At 41.4% G+C, this 15,961-nt stretch overlaps 1 protein-coding gene across 8 annotated transcripts in view; it reads right to left on the bottom strand.

Moving 5' to 3' along the window:
* CTBP1 (C-terminal binding protein 1) overlaps positions 1–15,593 on the bottom strand; it is a 229,174-nt gene extending 213,581 nt beyond the window's left edge. For 4 of the 8 annotated variants that reach the window (XM_027455711.3, XM_027455712.3, XM_027455713.3 and 1 more), the window contains exon 1: positions 15,506–15,593. The gene's annotated coding sequence lies outside the window, so the exon portion shown is untranslated. Of the gene's footprint in view, positions 1–10,790; positions 10,929–15,505 lie in introns of those variants that run through there. The other 4 variants (XM_072037860.1, XM_038177824.2, XM_072037853.1 and 1 more) reach the window with 4 other exon arrangements.
* Positions 15,594–15,961: the final 368 nt, after the last annotated feature.

Raw genomic sequence — 15,961 nt, 5'->3', positions numbered from 1 at the left:
AATGTCATCTGTAAATCATACATTTTCATATTGCTAACATGAAGTAGGGAGATCTGTACCTTATAAAGGCGCAACCACTTCACCCAGGAGCTCCAAGCCATTTTCACAACATCAGATTATCATTTTAACACAAACTTCTGGGGCATCTCAGGGTTTGTCTATTCTTTTTTCAGTGACCAAATAAGAAACTAAAGATCTCCAGCATCTGTACCTCACCAAATAAAAGCATATTCTCCACAACTGTACAAAACACAAAAGCATACATATATCTAGAGTGTTACATTGCTCAGAATTGATCATCTTTAATTTGATGTGGAATCAGATCTAAAAATCAGTGCTTGTTTCAATGATATAAAATTAAGCATGAACCTCATCCTTCAAAATTTGCAAGTCACACAGACCAAATTCCCTTTCTCCTCCTCCCGTTTGAGAGCTTACTCAAGCACTTAAAGCAGAAAGTTGCCTTGGTTAGTAATAATTTCATGGCATACCACTTAACACAACCCACATGGATGCAATGACCCACCACGGAGATGGTCTATACTTGAAATGTAGAAAATTCGTAGCTGTCAGCATCCCATTTTAAGTTGCTCTGCTTTTACATCTGAAGTGTATTACAGCTTTATTTTAACTGCACATCCTAAGTTCAGTCTCTTTTATTCTTCCCTAAACTAAGACTAAGTATTTTTTTTAATTTCAGGTCAACTTATTTGTTCTTTAACAATATATTGAGAGCTATTCACAACATTCTGTAATAAACACTACTACTAATGCTTTAATACATTATTGATCTTGTAACACATACACCTTCAAGCAAGCTATATAATCAAGTCTTTATAAAACCATGCTTAGAAAGCACAAATAAGCAAATGCAAATGATTAATAGATTTTAAATTTAGCTCTTTGCAACAGTAAATCCCCAGAAAGAAATACAGTCAATGGGAATCATACCCAGTTTGAAAAACAGCAGCCAGAAAATGAGGTGACACTTTCACACTCCTTTCTTGCTCCATGATCTTGCTCTATCCTATCCTTCCCTGATAAGGGACCTCCAAATATCAAAGAACCATCACTAATTAGAGAGAGGTAATGCAATGAATGAATGGGGAAGATGTGTTGCACCAATTCACTCTTCAAATGCATTTCCAGGGCCACACCATAAATTTGCTGCTCTTTGTAAACAGGTCTTAAACCATAGCAAGCAATCCATCCAAACAGCACATGGATGGAGAAGACACTGAAAAGTTGAGCTGGAGAGAGAGACCACTAAAAGTAGGTGGTAAAAAGGTGAGTTTTTTTTCGTCTCTAGAGAGGAATGAGCACATGGCTCATCAGGGAACTACCCTACACAACTTACAGTAGCACCCTTCTTGTTCTGAAGGTGCATAAAGTCACTGAAACATTCTTCTCAAGCCTCTCTCAGGGAGACATCCACAAAACTGAGCCTTCCTTCCTACTAATATTGACAAAAAAAGCAAGGTCGATATTTTTAAGAACACAGCCTTTCATCATCTTACTTGCACGCTCTCATTTAGTCCAGGAGAGTAACTACTGATCAGCTCAGCACAACCACTGCACGTTGGTTGTGCTTCCAGGCAAGCCCCACTGCAGTTCCTCTGCATCGCACGTAAGGCTGGCAGACACCCCTCTATTAATGCCTGGTTACTTTACTTCTGCTGTAATCCATCTTCTGCTCCCAGATCATGTATCTTTTTATTTTTACGATTGATACAACACCCAGTAGAAAAGAAAATGAGTTTATGATACACCATAACCACGTTAAATATAAATTCTGCATTGATTAATCCCTGATTAATCACACATGGGATTTAGCACATCTGACAACAGCAAACTCTCAGGACCCTTTTTGGCTTGTACCAGGATGTCTGAAAACTCAAACAATGAAAGCTTTTGGCCTGTCAATTCAAATTCCAGGCTCTTGTTGGATCTGGGTTTTGCAGTTGGCAGTATGACAAATTCTTTTCCCACACAAGAACTCTAGCAGAAACTCCCCGGTACGCACTTGGCATAACCTTCCTAATTACACTGCAGTCGAGGCTGACGAGGGAAGCCTTCATCAGAAAGCCTGCTCTGGAATATGCGACTGCCAATTGCCATGACATGTCTTTCTTTGATTTAAAGTAAAATACATTTAGTTGAATGTAAGGTTATTTCGGTAGCAAGAGTAAAGAGGGACAGGATGTTTGCTTATTCTGCTGACAGGCTGCACCCATAAAGGGTAATGAATACACCAGACTTTGAGAAAGAAAATATAGCTTGAAACCACCTTCTGATACATCACGTATTTGCTTATCCCCCATACATTACCTATTTTGTATATATACCAGCTTCATTACTCCGAGTAGTTTAAGAAAATAATTGTATTCTTCCCTAGAATATTAGCATACACATAACAATCTCTTCACCACCACATAGTGGCAATTAATACTACAATATTTTTCCTTCATTTAAAATGTAAACTGATTTTTATTTAATCTTGAGTTTGTCTTATGCAGAGATACATCTCCAGATGTTGAAAAGCTGGCAATAAGTGAGTGCTGTATTATTATCTGGTGTGGTATGCTACTGTTTTTACGAGACCTATTTTTATTGTCAGCCTTGACGTCAGTGTGAACACCGATTTCAAAGAATGTTCAATCAGGCTGCAAACTGTAAAACTTCCACAGCAGTGAAACTAAACAATGCAGCCATTAGTATAAGGAAAAGTGTCAGACATTATATTTGGACACAGATTATTTTGACAAGTAACTGGGCATAGCAGTATTTCAAAATCAGGATTTTACCACGATCCCAGACTGATGAAATATAAAACATCTTTGCCATCAAAGTACAACAAGTCTAAGACAAAACTCTACAAACAGCCCTCAAAGATATCTTATTAAAATTATCTGACCCTTAATATACTTCTTGTTTATATCGTTCCTTTCATTTCAAGGCTCTAAAGCACACGCTATGATTGCTCGTAACAAGAAAGCTAATTCAAGAGAAAAACAGATTTGCTACATCAGACACATTCCTTACTCCGTGCTAACTTCTCAAGCTGGTAGGACATTAATATTTGCACTGCATGTTTTTAACTACTTCGCAGTTAATAGTCCGCTTTGGATGTTTTCAATCAAATATTCAGTGGTTGCTATTTGCAACGATAACAACTGTCATTTCTATGTCAGCATTGGGAAATAGTGTACTAGCAAAAAAAGACTTCTATATTCACAATAAATAACTGTGGTCTCAAAAAAGCCTTCATAACTTTAACTACATTTTGGTTTTGTGGACTTCAAGACATAAACACACTAAATAACTTCTTTTAGAACTACATAGATTCCATTATTACCATCTACGACTGCTTTTATACCAGTTACCACTTTATGAAAGCATGCTGAAGTTATGGTGGGCACATACTTAGAAATTAATGTTTGTACCTCTAAGAAGTGCCCTGTGATCCATTAACAAAGATAACACAATAGAATGGCTTGGGGTTGAAGGGACCTTAAAGCCCTTCCAGTTCCAAACGCCTGCCATGGGCAGGGAAGATGACAAATGGTAAAACATCTTGGTAATTAAATTTCATCATTTGGCGTTGAACTTAAGACAACGCTTTTCAGTATACAAAATTATTCCAGTCTGAACACTGAAGTTAAGAATCCACACACAAAAACCCTTCCTTTTTATAAAACAAAACTATCAGAAGTATCGTGAAGGAGCAGTACTCTAACTTCAAGGAATGGTTGAAAAAGTTGGCATTAAACAAGTTACTGTTCCACGTCCAGATCACTTCTTCTCGTACATTTACATCCTATTACAAAGGTCCTGAGACACTGCCAGAATTCACAGCAAATAACATTATGGAAATGGTTAGCACAGCGAAGTGGCTTCCTGAGGAAGACACCAGTCCAGCTCTTCCCATCACTCCTAACGCATGCAGCAGAAAGACACGGTGTGGTGCCCCACACACTTCAACCTTAGCTTTCCACATGCCAGAATACGCTATTGCCGCTTCTTAAAAGACTAAAAAGATTTTGGACCCCCTTATCCATACAATTGGAGTATCTCCAGCTGAAGATACTCAAATAATCTGATTCATCATTGTGAAAATGGAAAAACACCTACAAAATCTAAACTGGGAGAGAAAGCGCCTGGCAAAAAGTCATCTCATAAGACAGCAGTGAACACAAACACCGAGGAACTTGCAAGACTACTTACAGTATTCATTAAAGGTGCTGCTCATACGCTGCTAGGGTCAACTTAGCATTTTATTTTATATTCCCCTCCAGCCAAACAACTCCAGCCTGCTAACAGACTGTATGTTTCTCTCAAGATGGATCTAGGCAATCACACCCTATTATTAAGCACTTGAAGATTAAACTGCTGGACCTTTCTGTACCTTCTTCTGACATCACCTCATCTAGAAACACATCCAAAGGAACAGAAAATCCTATTGGCATTTCTGGGAAGCGTGTGACTAGCAGACAAAACTATCACCAGTGGGCTCTAAATCAGAAAGAAAAAAAACAGTACTGAAAGACAAAACACTATCAAAGAACCATAAAAGCTGAAAAAATAATGAGGAACAAAGGGAAAATCTGTAGTAAAAACCATAATAAAACAGCTGAAAATCAAATGCAAACATCCAAAACCTAGAATGACATTAAAGATTGATTTAAATATCTGCCATACCCATCTTTGTATCTATTAATTTTGTTGTACAGTGCTAATTAGATACTTGAAACTATCTGTTCTTACAGCCCATGCATACTTCCTGTCTCCAGGCAATTATCCTGCCACCCCCAAGCCTCAATGGGAGCATGCAATCTTCTCCTTTAGCTGGGCAAACAGATTCTAGAGTTGAAACGCCTAGATTTAGTTAAGTCTCTCCAAAATAAACATCAATAAGGTCCAGAAACCTTGATCTACAATCAGAATATAAGTGTGTTTTGATACAGTGACATCAGAATCAGGGAAGTTAGATTTGGAGTTGCTCCTACAGCAATGAATGTCACCATGGTTTTGACATCTTCACCAGTACAACAATTTAGGGCTGAAAGTAGTACGGTTTATCTTAAATAGATTAAAGGATTTCATCTGCATAACTTGCAATGACTCTCCCCAAACCTTACTTTCTTCAAGCTGCCTTCCCAGGAGGTAGGAATCTGCAGAACCAGTTTCCTGTCCTGCCATTATTGAGGAGAATGGGAAGTGTTTTTTATTATTATTATTTTAAAAAGAGAATCTTTCCCAGATATCCTAAAAGCAAACAAGATCTTTAATTTCTTTGCCAGGATTTTGGGCAAAGACATCAACCCCTGTGCAACAGCGTGAGTGTAACAGATTGATCTGACTGCTTTTCGTGGCTGAAATTCCACTGGTCACCTTCTCTCAACTCACACTGAAGGATATCACGGCTTTTGTTTTCCATATCTGTTTCTACCAGAGGGCCTGGAGAATGATATACTAACAGCATCAGACCATATTCGCATCACTTACACTGAAAAGACAGAATGACTGTGACACAGATATCACTCCCTCACAGCAGCAATGGAGGGTAAAAGAGTGGATATTCAAAAAAAAGATAATATGCTTAAAAGTACTTAGAGTAATATATTAATTTATTATCAACTTCTACCTCTACTTTTCTGTCACACTGCAGCATAAACAAGGTACAGAAGAAGAAGAGGATATACCCACACGTTTGACAGTTGAAAAGATGTAAGAAAATGTCATGCCATGTTCTTCTTGGAGGAATATCGGGAAGCAAAGCGGGAAAAAGAAGAAAGATCGGGACAGCTCTACCCAAAAAAAAGGGCATGCAAAAGCTTTCAGACTGCCATTCCTTCTTTACAAAATACAGGGCAGATGCTCCAACCTGTACAGGCACTACCACTTCACACCAACCTCACTGGTTAACTTCCCTCACAAAACCCATCGTGGTTACCTGAGAAATGCAGAGAAACGCATTAACAAAGCAAAAGTTAGAATGATTTCCACACACAAAAAAAAAAACAAACACCTAATCTGTATTATTTGAAGATGAAACTGTCACATAGCTGAGGCTCTAAGATTTACCAAGCTAACAAATGTCCTAATCTACCAGATAGAGCACGCACTCAGTTTCCCAAAGCTGAAAGAATCCCTTCTTCCTACACATGCTTCTTCCTCAGAAAGATAAACAGAAGCTGTTTGGATACAAAAACTTTTATTTATCCTATTATGTATGTGTTAAGACATATTCCAGGCACCGCGTAGACAGAAAATACCGTTGTATAAACAATTTCACAAACTAAGCCATATTGGCTTGTTCTCCAAATGAAGAAAAAACATTCCTGTCAAATGGAAAACTGTTTGAGAAATTTGTTTAAGATTCTGAAGTGTTTTCAGAACAAAATCTTGCTCTTTAAAATATCCTTTTATTTTGTTGTTTGAAGTGTCTGGGGCTATTTCAACTACACCAAAAGCAGAGAGCAGCAAGCGATCATTTTCAGCAGTGAAATACCAACTCTGAGAGCTACCAAAGGTGAAGATACCACCAGATCATTTCAGGGGAGAAACACTTGAAGGAAACTATTGAATTTTGAAATGCAATTTGTATTTCCAACTACGCTTTCTTAAATTTTATCATCGAAATTTAATATTTACCTGCTGTTCTCAGGCAAGGTACTCTTCTCAGGCTGATAATATATCAGTCCTTGGCAAATCACCAATGCAAACTGTGAGGAATAACCTGTACAAGCTGGCAGTTCACTCTAACCCCTTCCAAACTTCCCTTCACACTCTTAGAGCACTAAGCTGTTCCACACACCCCACACAGCACCTGAAACCAATTTACAGAGCTTTAGATGAAGTGCAAATGGAGTGAGAACCATCTCTCAAAGACCTCTGCACAGCTAAGAGTTTGCATTGCACTGGAGAATTTCCATGGCCACACTCGAGGAGAACAACATAAATACTGTAAAATTTCATCCTGAAAACCCTTCTTCACTTCTGTAGACCCAAAGACTTCAGTGAAATTATTCAGCTGTTGGAGGCCAAGCACAAACATAGCCGTTTGAGCTGGAATTCTCAATCTTGCTTTGTTCATTTTTGCAATCTACAAATGCAACTGAGAAGGCCACAAATTCTCCCATGCTCATGTAAATAGTTTTACTGGGAAGCAGAGAGTTCCCTTTTCCCCCCCCTCAACATCCTAAAATGCTGCTACACTACACTGCTGGCTGAGTCCCAACAGAACAGCTGAGCAAGCCAACTAGCATGTCTCGTCCTAAACTTTGACAGAGATTGATATTGGGTATTGACAGACTATCAAAATACTAACCTGATATTCAGCTACCAAGAAAACTTCAAAATTAGCAACAGTCTTCTGGAAATACCTCAACAGCTCTGTCCTCGTCTAGTTTTTTTGTCTGGAAACACTTTATTATTAATATCACTAATGATTTATTTAAGTGCTTAATGATTTTTGTTGCAGATATAAAAGCATTACAGGAGCATCCACCATCCATTGGTGATGTGTGGCCCTCTAAAACAAAATATGGCTTGTCTCAAAACTTCAGTGGATGTTCAAGTACTTTAAGATGGAATTGCCTCATAAGCCTTCTAAAGATAAAGGTAAATTGACTTAACCTGATAGGAAAGCAAGGGAGACAGTACTTTTACTGATTTCACTGCTGTCCTACCCCACCCATTAGGGTTTACAGCATCCTGTACCTGAAAAATCAAGTCTCTCTCTTCAATTTGGTACATCCTAACTGAGAAAAATGATAAAGCAATTTGAAAATACGTTCAACAGTGAAATTGTCTTGTATCAATGGCTATATCTGATTTTTGTTCCAGTGTATGGAAGCTTTCTGTTTCAATATAAAATAACAGTCTTTATATAAATGAAAAATCTCATCTGAAATAATAATTGTTATTAATGTAATAACAAAGTACAAGTCCATTCAAGTGTCAACTCCAACGAAAGAAAAAAGCAAAATATTGTCTACAGGGAAAAGAAAAAGATTTCTATTACTATCTCCCTATTAAGGCATAATATAAATAGTGGGGTTTTAATACTTTTCAATAAATGACAATTTAAAAACAAAAATCAATACATTCTGAGTTGTCATTTCTATTGTGAAAGAGATTTGCAAGGAATGTGAGTTAACCAGAGGTTGGGCCTATTACTTCTCAGTGTGCCTGAAGTCCAGAAACATCCACTCCCTTTTCAGGTTGAACACACACTGTTGTATTGTCATAGTGAATGTACCCCCCAAACCCCCAAAACTCCCCCAAACAGCTATTTGGTAGCACACGCTGACAACAGTTGAGAAGGGAAAGTGCAGGACTACGACCCACAAAAGGCTAAAAGAGTTTCCTAGCAAATCTACAAATACCCTAAAAGTTTTAACATCCAGTGTATAAACTGTGCTGAACTCCTAGTTCCCCTGTGGCTTTCTCCTAAGGGATCATAGAATCATAGAATAGAATCATAGAATATCCTGAGTTGGAAGGGACCCTTAAGGATCATCAAGTCCAATGTTTGTTGCTTTTTTTTTTTAACCATTGTGTTAGTTGGGAGGAAAAATTCAAAACTTTAAAGTATTTTAATAAAGATGTTTCTACTACATTGCCTAAAACCTGCTAAGTTTTAATCTCTATTACTAGAAAGCTGAACATAGCTCTTATCTCCAAGATATCTCTGCACTGTAATAGTACATGCACTTACAGTGTGAGAAATGGTCCCTCTGTACTCAAAATTAACCCTGACCTCTCACAGCTCTGTTTCCAAAACATACCAAATAGCTATTTCCTAATTAGTAACCCTGGTGGCTCTCTCAGACCATACGACTTGTACCAGCACGGCAATACTTCCCATATCCCTGAGCTGATCAGCACAACCTCAAGTTCCTTCCTGAAAAGCCCAGGGTAACACCGCACCTCTCAACTCAAGGAAAACCAGGAACAAGGTCAAAGTCCCTCTGGCTACAGTTCAAACACCCCCCATATTTACTAGCTAAAATATTAAGCTAGTTTTATTTTCCACTCCATATTACCACCTATTTTGAAGTGCTTCATTAAAAAAAAAAAAGCAAAATACACATGACATGCATGTTGAAAAATAGCAATGCCATGCAGTCCAAATAATCAATATTGCTTTATTCTGCAGGAGCCTAAAATGAGTTAATTCAGAATATCAGACTTCACCTGATTTCTTGCTGTCACTTGGTATAATGCAAAGATCCACGCTTGGGTTTTGTTTATTTGTTTTTGTTGGAGTGGGAGGATTATTTTCACATGCAGAGGATTGATTTCATTCCTGTACGTGTGAGCTGCTGTAGATATTCCCAAGCAGAAAGACTCCTTTCTAGAATTATCATCAATATATATTACAAGAGAGTGTTTACTTCCATCCTGCCTCTGTTCTAAAAGCCTCCTCTGTGCTAATTCCCAGAGCAAGGCTACAGGTCTCCTGCTCAAAATTTCCCTTTAGATTCTCTAATCCTTTTCTCCTTAATCTCCATTATACGAAAAGAAATCCACATATGCATGGGCTGTGAGAAGCTAAGTAACTTTACCTCTCACCATAGTTACCACATCTGATTTAACCACTGGGTCCGGACATTGAATCATTGTCCTTTAAGATTAAAGATTTTATTTGTGTATGCCTCGATATGTTCAACAAGCATAAAATCCTGAAAACAGACTGATTTTAATATCATTAGTAGACAATTACGTTTCAATTTATGCGACAGTAAGAGAAGAAACCATCCACCCCTGCTATTTCTGTACCCTGTGTGTTGTTTTCCAGGATCTCAGAAGCTAAAATGTTTAAACGTGTTACTATGACTGTTATTAAAAAGATTTGCTGTCTAATTCAATTCCTGGAATGATTCTGAAACAATTTTACATTCAGGTTTTCATTAGCGTGCTCAACTGTTCTATTAGACTTTTTTTTTGTTTCTCATGGTAACCAATTTTATTTGACTTCACAGAAGCTGTTCAAATATTTAGAGGCACTCTGCGATGGCAGGAGTTTATCTAGGAGCATACATGTTGTGTCACAGATATTCCTTTCCTTGTTCTTACTCGCCTTCCCCCTCAGCCTCCCCCCCCCCAAAAAAAAAAAAAAACAGTAGCAAACAAATGAGATCTGGACCAGCCACACTGCACCGGGGACGTGCTCACTTCAGCTGTTTATGCGAAAATTCAAGTTACAATGGGCACATTTGGAAATTACGAGCTCGCTAGTTAAAGCAGATGCTTTCTTACGTTCCTTCATATGCACGGTATCCCTCTGCCAGTATCGGCAAGCGCAAGAACTAAAGTATAAACATCTGCACCACCTCGCTGTTTTGTTAACATTCTTTCACACATTTCCCTTGCTAACTCCGAAAAGGCTCAACGGTGTAAAAACGGGGAAAATGGGAAACATCTGGGCGATAGCTACGGCGAAGGGAATGAAACATGAATAAACAAAAACATGGCGAAAGTGGCCTGGGGTTGTTACACTGTCAGATCATTTTTCCAAGCCCAACATCAAGGCTTTTGTTACAACCAAAGCGGTCATTTGCATGGAGAACCAACAGGGTTTCTTCTTCTTCAGCGTTTCCCCGCTCGCAACACACACTCGCTCTCGCCGGCACACACACACACACAGAGGCAAATCTTCTCTCTGGCAAACCACCCCCGCCGCTAAACACACACGTATCGAAGCCACAGATCGCCAGCACCGCTCCGCACGCCGAATACTTGGCGACTAAGGCGTAATTTCGGTATAAAAATAACAGACAAACCTTTGGAGCGCTGCCCCAGCCGGAGTTCCTCTCCCTCTCTCCCTCTGCTCTGCTGCTACTGACAAGATCAGGCTGAGATGAACAAGTCCATGCTCCTCCAGCCCCGCTCCTCGGCGCTGCCCACCCGCTCCGGGCTTTAAATAATAGCAAACTTTCCCAAAGTTAAAAATGCACCCAGACGAAGGAAGGCGAAGCACAAGGCCAGGGGAGCAGGCGGCGCTGCCCGGGCACTTGCTGCGGCAGCACCGAGGGCACCGCTCTGGAGTTGGGGCTGTGTCAGCGCTTTCTTTCTAAGCCCCCCCATTTTTCAGCGGGCTGCGACTCAAAGTGAAAAGAAATCCCTCCCGGCTTAAAAAATAATAATAAAAAAAGCTTACAGGTGCCCCCCCACCCCATGGGATTTCATTTTAAACCACCCATTTAGACCAGTCCGAGAGTTGCTGCGCTCTGGCAGTGCAGCACGTCCCACATGCTGCTGGGGGGGGGGAGGGTGAGGGGGTGTAATGCAAACAGAGCCCTATTTAAAATAAAAATTCTTGAGAAATTGATGTGTATTGTGTATTTTGACCCCCCTTTATTTTATTAATTTGTGGAAGCAAACTAACAATGAGGCTGCTTTGCGTGATGCCTCAGAGAGGCAGGCACCGCGCGGCCCGGGGCGGCCCAGGGCCTGCTCACGCCGCTGACTCGGCCCAGGCCAGGCCTGTGCTGAGTGCCCGGCCCCAGCTCCTGAGGGCAATGAGGTCCCGTCCTGGGACCCCACTGCTGAGCCCATAGCCAGGTAGCTCTCACAAGTGTCCTTATAATCATTCTGACTCAAGAAAACTACCCGCAGTCGCCCCCAGTTAGTGCTTGATGTTGGTGTTCAAGCGGTGCCACAGCAGCACCACCTCTCCCAGTCATCACCCACTGGTGCAACTGGAGTGGGGTGTGCTAGCCATGGCTTTATTTGGGGTCTGCTGGGGTTTTACACCATAGGGGTGTAAAATTTCCTGTCAGGTACAGACATAAAACCACCTTCTCCCGCCTGTTTACACAACCCAGACACACTTCTCAGTTACAAGCTCAACAGGTACAATACCAAAACAAGAACTCTACAGCCATATTAGTAATTTCATTTAAAGTCAAGATGTGCATTTAATGTAAAAGTGTTTAACATGCTATGTCTGCTGGGCAAGAAACCGAAGTCCAAGTTTTGCCCCTTGTGACTGAGAAGTATCTGAAGCAACAGGCAGCTCATATGGTCCTGACGAAACCCAGCACATCAACACTTGTTCATCGAAAGGAGTCTCCCTGTTCTCTGTGAATTTCTGATGCCGCAGTTCTGTTTCACATCTATTCTATAAAATCAAACAATATCCATTTACACGGAGCAATCCCTTTAAAATGCTTTGTTGCTGTGAGTAACTCAGTAAAGCATCAATTTTCCCAGTAGGGTTTGTCTTAAAATACTCGAGGCAAACATTTCCCAAATCCTCATTCATCTCCTAAAAATTTTAACACTTCCCAAATATTTAAAGGTATCTGAGATTAGTATAGGTCACCTCACATTCCTGCCTTGCTAACACAAATTAGCTGCTATGTATATTTTGAAGATAAGCTACCCTGATATTAACACCTTATAAACAATACTGCGTACAGTAGATGCAATTTAAAAAAACAACACATTTCTTCCATCTTCAAACGAAAAAAACAGACATGAAAAGCAAGGTCTTCAATATATCATAACTCACCAGAAGAATACAGTGAAGACTTCTACATAACACAGACAGTCCCATCACCACCCATCCAACCAGGGGAAGATAGCTCTTCCATGCCTGTGGGGCAACACATGCTCCTACCCAGCCCAGCACAACACAAATTCCTACCACTGGCTTACACCACCCTCATGTGCTACGATGAGAAGTGATGGAGGCACACATTCCTTTCTGCCACCCTGCTACAGGGGCTGTGATGTCCACAACAAGGAAAGACAGGCAAGTGGAGTAAATCTCGATCCATAGGAGTATTCACTCAGGTTTCCACTTTGCTCTACCAAATAACATATTAAATATTTAAAGTTTTGGAAAAAAAACATGTAATTTGAAAAAAAATGCTTAGCAGTAGACATCTATCTCTCACCATTAACCTGGAGCAAAGTGGAGAAAAAAAAAAACACAACTGGAAACACTGAAGATAACTTCACACACATAAGGCTCTCCTTAAAGTTTAGAGGATTCTGCACACACTGCTTAATTGTGACTAATCACTAATACACATTAATAAAATACTAAACGAGGACAAACATTAATAAGTCATGATTCAACTGGACAATGACAATAAATACAAAATGGAAGCTGATTTTGATTCTGTTTATACCACTAGGGGACATAGAAAAAAAATAAGTTATCTTACACAATTCTTTAGTAAATCCAAATTTCTCTTTCCTGTTTAAGAGTGAGCCAGTAGAATTTACAAGAACTGTAAAAGCAAAGTTGCATTGGTAATTAAACTAAATTAAATTAAACTTGGGCTTTATAACTTCGTAAGGTAGGTTAAGCAAAAGACATTTATTAACCTAATATGAAAGAACAAAGTACAACCTCCGTATATGAATAACCATACCCCTGAATAACAATAACCATAAATATTTTGCTCAATTCAGCAGAAACCTACAGATTTTAACAAGTTCAAAAGATCAGTGTAGTTTTCATCTCCACATTTAGCAGGCCAGCATTCCTATTACAAATCAACAGCTACAACCTGAAATTGAAAACATGCCAGCAATATGAATAGGTTGTATCAATATTTGCACACGGAGCCTAGAACATAAATTAGCTGACACTCAACAATTAAAGCTTCCTCTCTGAAGTTGCAATATTTAAAGGTTAAAGATTAGACATGCTCCCTCTTGTGTTAAACTAAGAATACATGGCATACATGCTGTTTTCTCTGACATGATGGTTGCTTGGCCATCTGTTCCAGTAAGCCCCGTACCTTTGGTTACTAACATCTGACAAACCATCGCCAATAATTTTCTGGTGTTAAGACAGGTACAGTCCGAGCACATAACCTATATCCACAAAATACCTGTGTTACACCACAATAGTTACTTTAATATCAAAAAGGACTGCTAACATTTTACTTCTCAAAAACCTGTGTAAATAAGATTTTTGGACAAATATATGAACAAATCAGTGAACCACACAAAAGTCACACTCAAGTCACACTCCTTCAGTCCCTGCATGTGCCCTAGAAGAGTTCAATGCTAGTTCAAGCTGTTCAGTAACATCAACTGCAAGAAGCATCAGACAGCAGATTCCCCCGTAAATATTAGCCTACAGAATATGTAAAGCAGACAGGAACAACAGGAAGAATGCACAGTGCTCCGTAATTAAGTCTGTAAATACAGCAACAACAGAGAGAAGTTTCCCGTCCTCCCCTCCACAAGCCCAGGTGAACCATTCCCTGCACAGAGCCTTCGTGGAGGCAAAATCCTCCTTACACAAATCCTCTTGCAGAATCCAGCCCCCAGATCGTGCCTAGACATGAACGTTAATCCCAGGTGTAAGTAAGGCAAACGCTTTTACTGATACACCTTTTCAACCAAGACTTCACACCTGGTGCGGGCTTGGCAAATTACGTTTAGGCATTAGTTTGCTGATTACAGGCAGCGTGAGCCTGAAGGCCAGCTGAGAGTAAACACAAACACTTCGCAGGAAAAAACTGAAGAGCTCTAACACCCAGCTCTATGGCTGCACACTCTTTCTTTTATTTACCACCAGCCCTTTGTGTGGGATAGATGTGCTCGGTGCAATCAGGCCTATGGTAATAGGCAACGTTACCCAATACCCTAGAAAAGCAACCTGTACTAAAAACAACTTGCTTTTCAGATTGTAGAAGGGTGCCTTATCTTCCTAGATACACTTGTGCTCGCTTTCCTAGCTTCCTGCAGCCTGGAAACCCCATCACCAGAAACTTCGGAGAGTGCAGAACCGCAGTGACTGCACCTGCAGCCAGCTCGGGGGGCTCGTTAGGACCCCAAACCGCAAAAGGACACGACCTGAAACATCTCTGCTGGGCGCAGCAAAGAGCCGAAGCGAGCACTTAGTGCTTCCCGTGCAGTTTGCCACAAGCAACTTCACTTTTTTAATTATTATTATTTTTCCTCGTGTGAGCAGCTCCCCATGGGACACTGAGAGCACACTGCCACGCGATTCCTCTACAACACCACGCGTTACACCAACCACGGGGACTCCAGAGGGGCATTACTCCTCCTTTACACCAACCCCAGGTACTCAGGGAGTGCTCTACTCCTCCTTTACACCAACCACTGATACTCATAGGGTGCTTTACTCCCCCTTTACACCAAGCATGGGGACTCAGGTGGTGCTTTACTCCTCCTTTACACCAACCCCCAGTACTCATGGGGTGCTTTACTCCCCCTTTACACCAACCAGGGGCACTCCGTGTGCTTTACTCCCCCTTTACACCCACCATTGATACTCATAGGGTGCTTTACTCCCCCTTTACACCAACCCCCAGCACTCAGGGGGTGCTTTACTCCCGCTTTACACCAACCAGGGGCACTCCGGGTGTTTTACTCCCCGGACGCCCCACAGGATCGGGCCCCTTTCACCCTGCGGGCACGCTCGGGGGGCTCTGTGGGGTCTCGAGCAGCTCGGGGAAGGGGAGAAGCCCTGCGGGGAGAGGGAGCCGAGGGGAAGGGGACTCACGCTATTTAAACCTCCGCCGCCTCACCGCCTCTCACCCGCTCCCTCCTCCCCGCGGGACCAGGGGCGGCCCCCTCCCTCCATCCCCTCCCATATACACGCCGCCGCCCGCCGCCCCGCCCTCTCGCCTCAACCGCGCCGCCCCATTCGCTCAGGCGCCTGCCCGTCAGAAGGACGGAGTCACGCCATTGGTCGGACGGCCCGTCTGTCAAGGGCTCCGCCCCGCTTCGCCCCGCCCCTCCCCTTCCCGGACACCTCATGGGGGTGTCCAAACGGCCGTTTCAAGTCACCAGGAAAATTTACTTTTAGGCCCCGCCCACCCCGCTCCACGGCTTATTCTGATTGGGCGGCGAGTGCGCACCGCTCGTTGCGATTGGGCAGCGCGCTGTCCGTCACCCCGAAAAACCCCGCCCATCCTAGTGCCGTAACCCTCATCTCCGACATTTGATTTGTCCGCGT

Source organism: Anas platyrhynchos, chromosome 4, assembly GCF_047663525.1.
Source record: "Anas platyrhynchos isolate ZD024472 breed Pekin duck chromosome 4, IASCAAS_PekinDuck_T2T, whole genome shotgun sequence".
NCBI lineage: Eukaryota > Metazoa > Chordata > Aves > Anseriformes > Anatidae > Anas > Anas platyrhynchos.
The sequence above is the reverse complement of the archived record's forward strand: the minus strand, read 5'-3'. Positions and strand labels throughout refer to the sequence as shown.